Source organism: Dermacentor albipictus, chromosome 7 (genome assembly GCF_038994185.2).
Source record: "Dermacentor albipictus isolate Rhodes 1998 colony chromosome 7, USDA_Dalb.pri_finalv2, whole genome shotgun sequence".
NCBI lineage: Eukaryota > Metazoa > Arthropoda > Arachnida > Ixodida > Ixodidae > Dermacentor > Dermacentor albipictus.
Genome location: NC_091827.1, coordinates 63,822,826 through 63,839,304, shown reverse-complemented (window position 1 = coordinate 63,839,304; position 16,479 = coordinate 63,822,826). Strand labels below are relative to the sequence as shown.

The window sequence follows — 16,479 nt, the reverse complement described above, 5'->3', positions numbered from 1 at the left end:
GAAAGTTCGAGCCGACGCGATTGTTTTCCATCGAACAACGAAATAACTTCGGTAGCCAGAGGCGGACAAGTCGAGCGAATGGCCGGATCCTGTGGACACCAGCGATGCGTTCGAGCGTAACAGTGGTGCTGTCCAAGCGAAAGGGCCGGATACGACATCCGGTGCGGGCGGAAGCAGATCCAGCACGGACGTATAAAGAACGAAAGAAAAAAAAGAAAGTAAAGAAAAAAGGAAATAAAGGAAAGAACCGAGAGAAGCGAGGTGATTTAAATTATAATGAAATGCCGTCCCACTAAAAATCATAAAGGTTGCGTCAAAAGCGATGTCCTTGGAGGAGCTAGACGAATTTGTTGGGAGCAGTTTGGGGGAGCAGTCAGGCGAGGGAATAACCGCGAATCGCTGTAGGAAAGAAACAGAAAATGGGACGCGGCGTACTGGGCCATAATGAATTATGGCGTTGCATCATCTTATACCGCTTCACCGATATTAAACGGGCGGTTCGTTGGTGCGTACTTTGCATGTAGGCTTCTTTGCTTTGTTGTCTTGGGTTTCGACACGAAGTATGCTATATGCCGTTAGTATTTATCATGAGAAGAAGCCCTACGGCTTCCGGAGGGAGATCAAAGAGCAGGCCACGGTTTCCTTCTCATTACCTTTACAAGTACGTATGCCTAATGGCACTGACATATTTCGCTTGGCATAGCAGATATAGACACTCGTTGAGCATCATTTAGTATCATTTATTTACATCATTCTATAGTATTCCCATGCCTAAGCTTTGACGCGTTTTCTTGTTTAAACTTTGTTTGTTTCGCCAGTTGAAGAATCACGTCTACGTGCAGGAATATGTGTACTGCGCGGTGCTGCCAGAAGTGAGCCACCGATCACACTGCCGCCTGCCGGCAGAGGTGTGTTGCAGTGTTTTCTTTTGTACGCGTTCTTTTCGAGGCGGTCTTATTGTAGTGCTTGCACCGAAGGACCACGAATCTGATCTGTATAGTGTGTAATCTTCTCCGGCGCTCATACACACGCAAAAAAGGGAAAGAACTGTCGAAAAATTAAAATTTTCAATGGGCACCCTCTAGGAAACAGCGCCCAAAAATTTTCTTTACTAACGCAGAAGTAGCGATAATGACTATCCGCCAGAGCGCAGACACAAACGGCACAGCAAGCCGCGTACGTCATCAAAATTACCGACGGACACATTTTCGTCTTCTGCACTGCGATCTTGCAGAAACGAAGTGAAGGTTCTATTTTTTTATTATTATTATTTGCTGAGCGAGCTACGACCCGTCGATGTTTGTGGAGCGAAAGGTTAGCGGAGGAATACAGAAATGGGCAAGGGCAGAGCGCCATGTCGGACTTAACATTGTTTTAAACATGCGCTTCACGCGACTGAAACATGGCCGCACCTCACCTAACATCGCGAGGGCGTCTTGGGGCGCGCAGCCTTTACTCAGGCGATACGCCATGAACCATGGACAGCTATAGAACCCCATTTAGCCCGACATCGTACTTTGTTAAGCTAAACCCTCATCGGTGTAACATTCAACCCCACAAAGGATGAACACTACTCCAGAACAATAAAATTAAAGTAAAGCTACTTGTCTACGTTTATTTCTGACCATTGTAGAGTACATTCGCACCTCAAATAAAGTGACACTTTATTCGTCCTAAATTAGTGGAATAGTAAATCATTATTTAAAGTCTGCACTGATATTCCACCCAGACTAAGACTCTGCTACGGGAAATTAAATAATGGGTTAGAATCGTGCTATGTGCCCCAGGCCATCTTTAAAAATTAGGTACGGCCTAAAGAAAGACATCCTATATTCCATTAGGTTTAAACGTAACGCTAGTCTGTGCAAAAAGTTCAGGAAGCGTGTGGTAATAGCCCTACGTCCCGTAAGTAGAAGCCAGCTTTACGCGCGTGCTAAGATGAAAACAGATGGTTCTGGAGTTAGCATTGGTTTCGGTCACTGGCCAACCTCTGTCGAACGCCGACTGAGACCTTGGCATCCGTTAGCCGTAGCGAGACCGCAGCTGGCTGCCCACCAGAATGCATAAGTATAACGCCCTGCGTTGCGAGAAAAATTATCGCATTTTTTATTGTTGTTGTTTACAATAAATACGCCGGACTAAAATCGGCCAAGTGTTGAAATTATTTGTGCTTACAAAGCATACTTCTCAATAGCGGCATTAGTGAACGCTCAACCTGAAATAAAACTTTCAACCGGCTATTAGGCACTTTCAGTCACGGCATACAGGTTTGTGGACGCGACTTATTTCTGCCATTTCTGTGCAGTAGTTGCAAAGAATAGACAACGAACATTAAGCTTTGAGTAAATTGAATAGTCTGCTTTCATAAAGTACACCGATATCACTTCTGAGTGAACTGCATCACTTCAGACGACCCCTTTGGTGAAGGCACTGCCGTGTTTGACGGGATGTTTGAAGTACGCGGCGCGTTTTGGTTGTAACCGCGAAATACTTTTTTTTTTCACCTTGTTATAATGCTTGTAACCAATATTTACATGTGCACGTAACTCGAAAACGTGATTCAGTATGTTTAATGAAGAAACGTAGCATGACTGAGTGTATACAGTAAATATCTATTTACTTTGTAATTGTGATGGGTCACCATATAATATACGCGCAGACATTCTCCCATCTTGACTTGCTTTTGTGGAGCCTCCAGCACGCTCGCACAAAATTATGTAAATTTCACATATTTATCGACAGTCTATCTTGTCTTGTCTGAAGGGATAGGTAGCAGTGTATAAGAATTTTACGCAGTGCATTCTTTAGCAATGGCAGTTGTAGCACACTATAAACGAAAATAAACCCACCTGGGAGTTTTTAGCAGGTGGTGTGCCCTATAACCTCCCCATTCTTGATATTTACTCCGATGTATGGGAGCAATACAGCGATATTCCCTCGTTTCACCCCAATAGATATACAACTGCAAGAGTTATACAGACATTGCGTTTACCTTTCGGAAGGCACCCTATTCCTTATCAGATTGCCCCGCTGAAGCATGCGATGTTTATATACCCGCCGTGTTCCTCAGAACTCAACAACAGGTTCCCTAAGCTGCACTAATAACGCACTCCGTGTTCCTCAAAACTAAACAACAGGTTCCCTAAGCTGCACTAATAACGCACTTGCACAAAAAGCTCAGCCGCGTATACAGCCAGAACTGGACAGCCCCCAACTTGAAAGGAAAACCATTCGGGGAAGGAAAAAAGAAAAATGGCGGCAGGAGAACGGCATTCGTTCTCTGATAACGGGTTTCCGACGAGCGAGAAACAATCGATACGCCTTGTGTCTCGTTCCAGAAGATCTGTGCCGGGCGAATTTGCTCGCTTTGTTTTTTTGCCCGACGTTTTTCTTTTTTTTTTTGCTTATTTAGCGCTCCGTCTTGCTTTAGCGCTGATAGCGAATGCTGCGACAGCTTGCGTTGCTTCGGCTCTGCCGATATTCGTGTACAAGGGCGCGGGAAGCGAAGGTAAATAACGACGCCCGAAGGAAAGGAACGCGAGGCAAAAGAAGGGTGCTGCCGCTATCGACGAGCGAGCTCGCATTGATTACCCCCTTAGAGGCGCCAATACTCAGCGTTCGGCGGCGCTGTTGTCGATCGAAGGTGGCGCCACTGGCGAGGCAGCTGCCTGCGTTAAGAACCCGGCGCTGTTTTGACTTCGGTCAACGGTGTTGTGCCCTGCCTTCGATCGAAAAATACAGCGTGCCACCAGCGGCCAGCTGCGCGCATCAGAGGTCACTGCAGTTCCCTACTGTTTTGCCTTTCGTCGCAGTGATTTAGCGCGGCCGCTCCGACAGTAAGCTGCCATAACACGATTTGCGCGCCGTGATTATCCTGGACTGGCTCGTTCCTAAGACGCCAGTACATGGTCGATCGTGCAAAAATAGAACGGAAGCTTCGTACGCGTACGCTTGAAGCCTAATTGTCAGCGTTGTAGAATAATCACCGGGAAAAAGTTAGTTCAACACAACTTGTAAGCGCCACAAAAGCACCATTGCCTTAGAACAAGGGAAAATAAGGAAGAACTGGTCGCAATAAGAAATATGTATATATATGTATATATATCGTATAAGGATTGTCCCGGTCCAGATATTGTCGTCAAATTATCGACGTACATAATCTAAACTCTGGTTTCCTATTAGCGCACACGAACACTTCGCAAAGAATTGTATCATTAGCGTATGTGAATATATGTAAGTGTTAAGGAACCAACAGGGTTGCGTAGGTGCCTCCAGTGTCCAGCTTTTAAGCAGAAGGCGCCGGTTTCGACTTCCGGCCACCATGGCCTACTTTAATATACGGCACCAGAACGCACGAACACACTAGCGAACCTTACTCTATAGTCGCAGGGCCTAGACGATTGCGTTGCACAATATATTCTTGAGCCTTGTAACGTAGCTTCCTTCATAAGCTACGCATTTGTTTTAGACGACTGTGCGTCACAAAACTAAATATGAGCAACAACCTAACAAATAACCAATACACGCGGCGTTGAGCGACCCCGACTGCATGTCGCATACGTAACAAGTAAATGCTCCGGGCAAGGGGAGCGATTGCATTGCCAAATATTCCTCCGCTGTTGTTGTTATCTCAATACTATATAGCCTGGTTAACGAAACACTAAACGAAAATATTTGGTCGAGCTAGGTGAATAGACCCTGCTTGAAGAAGTATGTCATCGCTTTTTTGTGTGTGTGTGTGTGTGGCAATATATCAATTTCCCTGCGTAGAAAATAGCCTCCCCACCACCTCATCCTCACTTCCAACTCCCCGCGCCAGAAAGAAGGACGAGTTCAAGTGATAACCACGTGACCCTCCTGTATGCTGCTCTCGCCGGATTGGCCAGTGCTCACGTCATATAAGACGTACCATGCTGCACAACGGGTGGCGCCGCTCATATTTTATTTTTAGTCACTTTTCTCGCTTACGAAAGCTCTGTTCTCGCTTACAGTGATGAATCTGTTATGAGAGAGGCTTATCCTTTCATTCTGGCTCAACCTAACATTTTGCCTGTATCTTCCCTTCAATCTTCTCCAGCTGCTACTTGCCGGATCCCTCCGCATTTCATGAAGAGCATATCTCCCGCTTTAAAACACACATAAATAAAGGAAGACATAGGACCACTGACGGACAAAAGGAGAGGCCCTTCCAGTTGATTTATTTAAAGCCGCACTGACACGTTATTTTACACATTATGACACAAGTTGGATTAACTACAGCCCACACACATCGCACGTAAAGAATGTTTCGACGTTCCATTTAGGATTCCGCCTAACTCTTAGAGGCAGGCTCTTGAAAACCTTTTATACGGAACGCCAATTTGTTTTGTAGCCAACTTTAAGGTCACACGTCTCAACAGTGGTGATATTTAGAGGATTCAGGCTAAGCAGGCATGATTTCCCCTCTACTCGACGTAAATTCCGCAGTCGGAATAAGTGCCCTTATTTATCAATTTAAAAACAGAAGTGACTAGAAAATTTGAGCTGTTTAGCGAAGCAATTATCGAAATGTTTCTTGCTGTGCCCGCCTAGACACGTAACCTGTCTACAAAAACGACAAGCGCCTAGATATGACAGTTTTGTTTAAAAGAAGGAGTGTTCCGCATACACGAAAGCACCACGGTAGCTCGTGCGCTGAGTTGGGACGTTAAATCCGGCTGTGTTTATTACACTAAGCTCACGTTGGAGAGACTCTACATATGCACTCGAGGGTGGCTCCGAAAACTTCTCGTAAAGGACAAGCATTAAAACCCGCCAAACGTGTACACGAAGGCAAAAAAAAAGGAAAGTTGAATTTTTCCTACAGTACAAATACGTTAACATCGTGGTGCCACACGCGAAATAACGGCGCTAGATAAAACGAAGTCTCCCCATTCGTGACTCAAGTAATCGTATGCGCAGCATTGCCCTGCTCTGCTACGCAGCTGGCCGACAGTGTGAAATTAAGAGTGCACAGCCCAGCCCGAGTAATTAGAAGGGAAATGAAAATCCATAAGCGTAATAATTAGTGCGGCTTCTGCAAATGAAGTTCGAGTCAGATGCCCCCTGCCTTCCCCTGCGCCGGGGCGAAGGAAAAGTGTAACTAAATGCAAGAGAACGCAGGAAAGAAGAAAGAAAAAAGCTACGGTGCGCTCAAATTTGCCTAGGAGACCGCAGATGCGTCATAATTAGCTCCGGCGCTCCCTTCTTTTTATGTTACTAATGTTCCCTTCGCGTAAGCGTCGTTACACACTGGACGGAGGAACGACAGAAGAGATTCTAGAAAATATACATATACCTGGTTGCACTGCCGCGTCGGCTGGCGATGTCAGCCAGCGTTTAATTAATGCGAGTTAATTTCTCTTGCTGTTTCTTTCGTTGCTTATCTCCCACTCGGGGCTTCGGCGGAAGACCTCTCGGAAAAGTCGGTAATTTCCGCTAAAAGCGACGCAGTCTGAGCCGCTTATTGCCTTTCATTTGACCGTTTTGGCGAAGCGTGAACGAAGCAAAAACAAAAAAGCGTTGAAGGTATCGAAAATCGCGATACGATTGCGACCTTTCAGGTCTTGAAGGAGAAGAAAATATAAGATTCCGTGGAAAAGGGACGACGCTGAATCTCCCGAAACGAATGTACCCAGTAACGGCGAGATGATGATTCCTATGAAAGCGAGGCGTAAGTTCAATACTTTGGGGCCTCTGTGTGGCATATAGCTTGCGAGGGTTTATTCCTCCTGGAATTACAACAATCGAAAGCGCAATGGTGCGGATAATACGATTCGACGGTGCAGCGTTGCCACTCTCCTTTTCATGCATCTTTTTTTTTTTTAACATTTCCAGCGAGTAGTCTAGAATAAGAGGAGCTCGTTGCAGGAAATACTTCATGCTTATCTTTCCTTTTACTTGTCTTAGCTCTGCCGCTTTTAGTTCATTCCTGTAAAAAAATCAGATAAAGTGATGTGAAAAGTATACGCGTATAGGAATAATTACGTTTCCTGGTACACTCGCGTAGTTTCTTTCCGTTGCGCGAAGAGAAATCTCCGTCGCAGGTGGAGGCCGGCGTATCACTTAGTTCTGAGTGTACCCAACGAACTCGGCCTGAGACGAAAAAGAAGCACTGATGATGAAAGCGGGCATGTCTATGAAATGAAGTGCGCACACAAAACTGACTGCGGAACCTTTCAAAAAAGAAAAAGAAAAAGCGGTCAAAGGACACGCAACAAACCGAACAACTTTGTGGATGTATATGCTCCATAGGGTGTCTTTTGCAAATAAGACTTCTTGTTCAGTGTTTTATTTCTGACTCCATGTTGCAATTAGCATTTGCAATTTGAAGCGATGTTGTGTTCGCACTATTGTTCTGGGAGTTTCTTTCGAATGTTCCGTCGTTTGGATTGTTCTCCAGATGAGTGCAGGTTGTACGTATATCCTATATATGTACATATACACATATATACACACACACACACACACACACACACACACACACACACACACACACATATATATATATATATATATATATATATATATATATATAATTCAAGGAAAGGTTCTGTAGGTCCGGTGCATAGGTGGTTGAATAAACGAAGGAGCACACTTACGAAAATTAACGTTTCGGCCGTGGCACCGCTTTCGTCAGAATACACACACACACACACACACACATACATATATATATAACATTAAAACGAAGGCACAATAAGGCGTTGTCCTAAAGTTTTCCTTTGGCACCACATTCCAAAGTGAAAATTTCTAGATCGCATATTCGGTTCTGAGATACTTGCGTTAATCCCCGGCAGTATTCACATCAAGGTGAGGCTCGCTTCATTATAAAAAATGGGTTAGGTAAGCAGCATAATTTTTTTGACGTCCTCTGCAGGACGAAGGCCTAGCAACCTACAATTATCCCTGTCTTGAGCTAGTTGATTCCAACTTGCGCCCGGAAATTTCGTAACTTCATCCCCCCCCCCCCTAATTTTCTGTCGTCCTCGACTGCGCTTCCCTTCCTTCGGCCCCCACTCTGGAACGCCGATGGTCCAGCGGTTATGTGCCCTAGACATTGCATGAACTGCCCAGGTTCGCTTTCTTTCTTTAATGTCCCATAGAATATCAGCTGTGCCCGTTTGCTATCTGATCTGCGCCGCTATTTGCCTGTTTCTCAACTTTTCGCCTAACATTCTATTGCGATGGCAATTATATTATTACGATATGCTCAAGCGATGCTCAAGAAACGAGCCGCCGCGAGAACGACGACGAAGTTGGTCGGTGCGCTTGGCGCGAGCGAGTGTCAGCCTGGCTGCCTGGCTCCAGTGTAAATAGCCTGTAAATAGCCTCTTCTGCTGTGTCTTTCCACACGCAACATTCTGGTGGAGGTGCGGGGTATATGGATACCCCGAAAAAATATGGATACACCAAGCGCATTTCTTCCGCCGGTGTCGCCGTCACGCCTACGTCACCCTCAGATCGCTTCCGTTACCGTAACGACGCCGTAGCCGTGCACTTCCGTATAAAGTCGAAGGGCGATAGCACAGTCGCAGCGCGCCGGATGCTGCATGTGCCAGTGAAAGCTTGCGAGGGTGAGCCGACGATGGCGCCTGAATCTCGCGCACGGAAGGGTGGAAAGCCGGGAGGAAGCGCGCCGTCTTCTGCCGCGCGCAAGGCTTCGGGGGAAGGGTGGGGAGTAGGGGGTGGGTGAGGTTCTACAGCGGGCGGCCGCGCGCGCACGCCCTGCCGCTGTATCTTGAAAGCCATCTGCGACGGGACCGAGTGCGCCATGCGCTGTGTTTTCACTGCATTGTTGGCCTTGATGGCCTATGGCCCCGTTATTCCTCAATTCTTTAACCTCTCCATTCTTGTGGATCAGTGTAATGTTGGCATTCTTCCAGGTCTCTGGCGCACATGAATTCGCGAAGTATTGCGTATAAAAATAACCACAAGCTCCCCAAGCTTATCCCTTCAATCTTTCATTGAACTGGCTGTTATTCCATCTTCTCTTGCAACAAAATGCTTTCTGGTACACTTGAAGCCATGAGGGATAGTGTATAAAGAATCGCAAGCTTCTCAATGATATCTTTTCTATTTTGAATAAATTGATTGCTATTCTATCTTCTGCCACTTTTCGCCGGGAGATGTATTGCAAGGGGTTCCTACTTTACCTCATATAATAGAAAGAGCCTCTGTATCTTTTTCATCAATGCTTCCATTGAACTTTGCATGGCTGCTCAAGGCACTCCACAGGTCAGTACAGAATTCTGCTCTTACCATATCATCCAAATTGCTGGTTGCATCACCCTGCTTATATTTCAACGCATACATCTTGCCCTGTCATATGCCATGTTTCCTTCCCAGTGTTTTCAAGCTGCTTTCATTTCTCACTGGTTCCTGAGTCTTTCCTACGTTACAATTTGGAATGACCCTTATTTTATTCTTCTTCATTCAACGAATTCAATCTGATCGCTTGAGTGAGACGTTATCATGCTCTGTCGTTCTTTTAGTAGGTCGTTTGTAACTTGGGAGAGCTTAGCTACTGGTTGCCTTGGTGCCTTACCTGCCAGGTACCTCTTACTCGATGGTATGTGGCAGGTGACAAAAAAAAACTGTAAAAGACAAAAAAGGTCTACGAATGAGTTATGTTTTACGACGCCCAACACACGGCATATTCACGTTAAAGCGGGCAAGCGACGTCTTTAACCAGCACATGCCGTTGAGAATCGCACAAGTTTTTAAGCGCTGTCAAACTCTCAATAAAAAAGCACGATTGTTTCAAGTTAACTTTTTAATAAAGTGTCTTTTTACGCATTGGATCACAAATTTAACTGGAACACCCACGCATTTCGTCGCATACTTCGGCAATATTTTTCTCGAAACTGCTGTCCTCCTCAAAAAATTGAAAGAGGTTACGCCTTGAAAAATCAACGGCTACAATTCGCAATTCCAATATGTGCCATATATTACCTCAATAAACACGTGATTAATGAGTTTTTGCTCATCGATTGCTTGTGCAAGTAATATCCGCCTCTTTCAATAATCCAGTTGTTTTCAGCCGCAGGTGATTTTCTTAATTTACTCCAAACCTAAGAATCATCAATCGGTCTATATATATGTATACACATATATATATATATATATATATATATATATATATATATATATATATATATATATATATATATATAAAGTTAGTGTATGCCGGGACCCGGTAGGTGAATAGGCACTAGTAAATTGAGTTTGAGGACGCTCGTACGAAAAAAAAAGGACACGCTATATCCTAGGTTACGGCCGGGGCTCAGCCATCTTCAGGGAAGGGGAAGCTGAAGAAGGTGATCCCAGAACGCAGGCAATTATATATCGTCTCTTTCGTACGTGCGTCCTCAACCTACAATGGCATATATATATATATATATATATATATATATATATATATATATATATATATATATATATATATATATATATATATATATATATATATATATATATATATATGTATATATATATATATATATATATATATATATATATATATATATCCACCTGCGATCATTTCTCTAAGAGAAGAAATACTAATGCATTTTTCAGGCAATGTCGGATTCTGGGTTTCACAACAAAGTGCTAAGTATACGTCACTTGTTGAAGGGCTGTGCCATGACGACGCACAAAAAGATAAATAAACAGCATCACTTATGTCTACTAAGACTTTGGTCAACTCCTCTGAAGCTGTAATAAATGGCGAAGGTTGGTGAATCCAAGACGCTGACAGATAGTTCGCCAGGTATGCGGCAAAAAAATACACGAGACCAGTGTACACTGTAGTATGAGCCGTTAGTTAATCTTGATGGGGGGAATATAATGCCACAAACTCTCGTATATAATGCCACAAGCCCACAAAGCTCCAGCAGAAATTGGTTGCATTTATTATTCGGCACCCTGCAGCGCAATTGAAGGAAAGTGAACGCAACAATCTCATGGAAGTTATTGTGCCGCCACGCAGACATACTACTTTGTGCGTTCAGGCAATAAAGAGTTTTAGTTGGTTTTCAAGCTTACATGCGTTTGCGGAATTCCAGGCTGCCGGAGAAATGTATGGCAAAAAGAGGAATGCTGTTAGCGGCATCCTGCGACGCAGGTTTTAAACAAAGAGCGCGCAAAGATATTAGAGTAATGGCCCGCATTACACTACTTAAGTGCGGACGTAATGCATTGGTGCGGTCATTATCGTTAATGCCGAGTCCTTGCATGACTTTTCCTTCGACGAGAAGAATCGGTGGACATAAATGCTTTTTATCAAGCGCAATTTATTTGCACAAATTCTCACTGGACGTCGCGACCAGCTTTGCTAAAAGCGTCCACAAATCGGGTGACACGTTAAATCGTAAATGGTGGAAAGTTTGCGAAAAACTAACCAATACCATGGCACACCATAACGTTAACTTCACCACACGATGTTCCATTGGTTTGTGGCACAATAGATTAACTTTGGTGCAGGAACATGCAAGAAACCAGGGCCCTGCGTATCAGAAACACGCTGTGGGTGCATTTTGACATCTACATGTTATGGCATGCAACGTGTACACACAAGATACTACTGCCGCAAACTATTGCAACTTCTGCCCATATGTGAAGCCTGCGATTTGACGAAGAAACGCTGTGCAAACAATTTTTGTGCACGCTACTAACACGAATGCTTTTCCCATTCTGATGGCCGCGAAAACGTTTCGAGCAGCATAGCAAAAAGCACTGGCATCTGGGTTATTTTTTCGATAAGAACGCTATAGAGCTACGAGAATCTCGTATCAGGAGCTCCCGAAGCGGCCAAGCGGGAGTAAAGGCGTAATATTGAAACGCCTCAAGCACTACTGAAATTGTTGATCTGCGATGTGGCAACACACTCTTGGAAACCGTCGTCCAAGCAAATGTCTCGAACTTTTATTTCTTTCAAAGGAAATGCGTGGAAATGCGTGGTCAATAAATAAAAAAGTTTAAAGGAATGTTTTCCGATTATCGTTTTCTTGTGTGTATGTCTTACTGACAGTGGATTCCTTGCACATCTGCGTTCCATTGACATCAGGTAGACCAATATCAAAAAGTCCACTCTTACACTGAGTGAAAAATGTTGCTCGGAAAGCTTATTGGGGTTCTCGAGTGTTCAGCAATGTTCGCCTACAGATGGATGCTATACGACAGAAATACAAAAAAAAAAGAAACTTACCATTCTTATCAGAAAGATGACATCGTTATAGGGATTACGTTCACTGCGAGTCCTATAGTTGTAAGAAAAATCAAAATAAGACTGTTGCTCTGTGACTGCGTTGCTACGCTACTGTTTGGCAACGGGGCTGCGTAGGCGCTTCGACCAAAGAAATGTAAAAAAAATGCGGGAAAAAAGTCATCACGATTACTTTGCTCGCAACACCGAGGTATGACATTCGTTGGCTCAAGTTTACCATCACCGGAGCAGGAATGTGAAGAAGTTTGTCTCACCAACCTACTTATTTCCTTCTTATACTCGCCTCTGTTGTTGTTTTTTTTTCTCCTCATGCCGTGCATCCCTCCTTTTGTGTTCACCCTATCGCAATGCTGCCGTCGCAAACGTGCGGATGGGTCCACGTGTTTAGAGGGAAACTGAAGTGAAAAAAAAGGGAGGGGTTAGGCTGCGTTTGTAAATTACATTTCTGCAGCACCTGCAGAAGCCACCTTTAATGTGAGACAAGACTTCGTAAGCCGAATAAGTTCAAATACGAAAGGCAGGTGGTGACGCCACCTTCAGGTCCCCGCACCAGTTTGCCGTGGCGTCATGCATTTTGAGAGCGTCTGTTTTTGCCCCAGTTATTTTTTTTTTAACGGTAAAGATGGACCGCATTCCATCTTAAAGGAGTACAGGTTCGGGAACCAACTGCGAAGCATAACTGCCAAAATACGAACAAGGTACTTTTTTTCGTAATCTTAGAGACAAGTATCCATACATCATTTATTCTATTACTGCAGTAACCTTTACAAGCTCCCCTCATGACTGCAACATACATGTTGTACAGTCAGAGGCTGGGCTGGTGGTTGTAGCTGATTATACATGTACAGATAAGCACGCACTGTATCGCACACCATACCGAACACGTCCAAACAGCCAGGTTACGCTAAGTAGAACATGTGAGACTTATCAGGACACGTATTTTCAATGAACGCGCGTGTTGTTTTCTTGAAGATTGTCAGCCGATCGCGCCTTCAACCCCAGGTGTAGCTCCTCCCATTTCCTCCGCATGGTGATTTTTGTTTTAATGTGCTCCGAGATTGCGCTGTTTCGGAAATATAAGACTGCTTAGGGGACGATGGGGACGAAGGTAAAAAAAAATGTTCCTGGAAGAAGGAAGGTCAAAGAAGAAAAAATAACAAAAAGGGGGAGAAAAGGTGAACTTTTTGTTTATCCTATGTGGAGAATAGGAGTACGAGAAAACGTCGAGGGAAAGATTTTCTTTTCTTTCTTCTACTGCGGTAGCATCAACCTGTCTCAGGCGTCGCAATTTCGAATAGTACCGTTGCTTCAGACACATTCCTAAAGCCGGGCTGGGGCGGAGAAATTGCATTGCCCGTGGCACGTTGCAAGGCTATGTTTCTGTCCGCAGCTATAGCAAGACTACTTATTATTACCTTTTTTTTTCATTGTAAACATTCCTGCGCTCCAAAAAGCAGGGGGAAAAAAAGGCCACTATCATTACGATGAGACTGAGTAAGAGACGCCAGCAACGCTGATAGCTCGCTGCCCCATAAACACGGGAAAAAGTGGCGCCGTCTTCCTTCCCAGCTGCCGCATCGCACACAATTCGATCTGCGCGGGCCCCCCTTATACATCCCGGCTCGTCGAGCACCTGCCTTCCGGCGGAGTGGCACACGCGGAAATTCGATGGGCGCAAATTCAATACAAATCCTGACGCGCTCCCTTGCCAGCCTTCCTTCGTCACCCATTTCTTTCCCCGCCTTCCCGGGCCTTCATCGACGAGTCCACGGCTGCAGTTTGAGGGTGGCGTCGATTGAACGGTGTGTGAGGGACGGTGCGGGAAACGCGCAGTTCCTTCTTTACATGCCAGATAGTCACAACGTAGGTGCGTGAAGTTGTATTACATTGTTTTAAAACGTAGTTATGGAATACACAAATGTTTTCATGGCGTTGTCGTCGGTATAACGCACACGAGCCATTCTGACCCTGCTGGCCCATATCGATGATCGGCCGCTCTCGCTACACATGACCGTCACGCCAAAAGTCTGCCAGAAGGCACTGTTGAAATCGCTACGTTCGAGTAAACTGTTGGACTGACGGCGACACCCGCCGGACTAACCTCCGTATAATTCAGAGTATCAATGCACGAGACCTTAGGATATGCATTACACGACCGCGAAACGCGCCGGTGGTTGGAACTATTCTCATCGCTCAAGACTGCATAATCACGATGCATATTACCGTTGAGCCAATGCCCGTTCCCTCCATGTCACCGTTCTTCCTGCTGGAAGTCCCAGCACGACATTCAGTGCAGCCTTTGCGTACTGCACTTCACTCTCGTTAATGTTCGCTTCCGTGACCGAGCCGTTGATTCCCACCTGATGTTTGAGCCGTCCTCAATACACCCCGTAACTCCGGCACTTCGGAAAAAAAGTGTGACCGTTATCACCGTCCGCACTAAAACAACTTAGCTCGCTCCTCTTGCTTCGCGTCCACTGCATTATTTCAGTTATGTGGATTATACCTAGTGGCGCTGCGGTTGTGGAGGAATGGCACTGCGATTTAAGACCTTACGCGTCACAATATCTGCTCCCACAGAACCCGCGGTTCAGCGCGGTGCACTTTAGTTAATTGATTCAGAGAGTCGTGGTGAACGTGCCATGTTCTGAAACTCCACGCTCGCATTGCAGAGTGTACAGATGGTGGTCCTCCGTAATGAATTTCTCGACCAGTTGACGCACACAAATCTAAAGCTTCACCCTGTGGACGAAAGGTCGCGAATTTTCTGTTCAGTGGTTGCACGGCCACAGTGTGATCGCTGCCTGCCACAGGGTCAACGTGTTTACCAGCGAGTCTCCGTTACTTTGTCAAGCAGTCCCTTACGGCATCTACCCCGGACCTCGACCATCATGTTTAATGTCGACGAAATATTATACAATACATTAGAAACGGCGGCTCTGTGTTCATTTCTCCGCTTCCAAAGGCCCAATTCGTTCCGGCAGAAAAAAAAGTGTTCTGAGTCGTTCCTACAGTTAGTTTGGTGCGGGTCCGAGATTTGAATGGGACGTGGTAAAATGACGCTGGCAACTCCTGTCTTTAGCGCTCATGCCTGCTCTGTGGTTTTGCCCTGCCCGAGTGCCCCGGAATGTTATCCATCAGCACGTTTTTAGGACGGTCTAGCACACTCTACCAATATTGTGACTGTCCGGCTGGGACGTCCAGCTGTGGGCTTTGACGCAACGCAACTTTTTTATCTGGCTGCTGACCCCTTTCTTACGTGAGTGACCAGTCGACAATATGCCAGTTGATGCAATAATTTGGATCGGGGCCTGTCATGCTTCCTTTTAAGAAGGGACGAAGAGTTTGAATACTGGTAACTCACCATGTCTTCTTGTTTTCTTTGCAGCGGTGAAATCGACCGGGCGAGAAGTAAAAAAAAAGAAATCTTCAATGCAAGGCCGTGGCAACACGGGCTGGATGCTTGCGCCGCTCTTTGACGACCTGTAGTTGTGCTGAAGAGTTCGTTTTTTTTTTCAGCGAGATGCCCAGTGAGATCCAAACTACGCAAAACAATCCTCTTGCTTCCGTTCCCTCAGATTGTCAAAATAAACTTTAAAAAAGGGGAAATGTTCGCTTCAAACGCCGGCCACGTATCACTGAGCCGGGCAGAGAACTCGACGATGGTGATGGTGAGTAATGTCAGCCCGCAGACGACCTAGCTTTGCAGAAGTAGCACAATGACACCAACGATTTCGTCACCACGACGCCGCGTGAGGCTTAGGAGATATCTGTTTCCCCGCTGCGAAGTGTGCACAACGGGGCGTGTTTGAGTGAGCTATCCACGTTGTCCCGTGCGACTTCGTGATTTCTTCCTTTTTTCCAGGCAAGCACGCTCATGTTTGCACAGGTCGGCTGCTTCTGCAAGTGTCGTCTTCTTCGCATCTTGGAGAATCAATGCGATGCAAAGGCAACAGAAGCCGAGACGTCATCGCTAACGACTTCCGCCAGGAACCCGAGAAGGTTTCCGTCCTTTTGAGAACTTGCGCCCGCAGAGCTTCCGCGGTAACCTGAAAAAGACAAACAAACGAACATTGCATTGATCAACATTCTCAAGCAATATGAAGTGTATCAGAGAATGAAGCCAGAGTGAAGCATAGGTGACATTTATTGCATAGTTTTTATTAGAAATGTAGAAATGCTAGGACAATAGCATAACAAAGTGAAAAAAGAAGGATAACTTGTCGCAGCTACGG

The 16,479-nt window shown here is 45.3% G+C and overlaps 1 protein-coding gene and 1 long non-coding RNA gene across 4 annotated transcripts in view; one reads left to right on the top strand and one right to left on the bottom strand.

The window, feature by feature from the left end:
- LOC135904747 (muscarinic acetylcholine receptor DM1-like) overlaps window positions 1-15,749 on the bottom strand; it is an 86,773-nt gene extending 71,024 nt beyond the window's left edge. Inside the window, exons 1-2 of one of the 3 annotated variants that reach the window (XM_065435710.1) lie at window positions 15,609-15,749; window positions 12,528-12,639 (exon numbers count right to left, since the gene is read on the bottom strand). The gene's annotated coding sequence lies outside the window, so the exon portion shown is untranslated. Of the gene's footprint in view, window positions 1-12,226; window positions 12,279-12,527; window positions 12,640-15,608 lie in introns of all 3 variants that reach the window. The other 2 variants (XM_065435711.1, XM_065435709.1) reach the window with 2 other exon arrangements.
- Window positions 1-15,774, top strand: part of LOC135904749 (uncharacterized) — a 58,414-nt gene extending 42,640 nt beyond the window's left edge. The window contains exon 3 of the long non-coding RNA XR_010565197.1: window positions 15,633-15,774. This is a non-coding gene — a long non-coding RNA (uncharacterized lncRNA). The remainder of the gene's footprint in view (window positions 1-15,632) is intronic.
- Window positions 15,775-16,479: the final 705 nt, after the last annotated feature.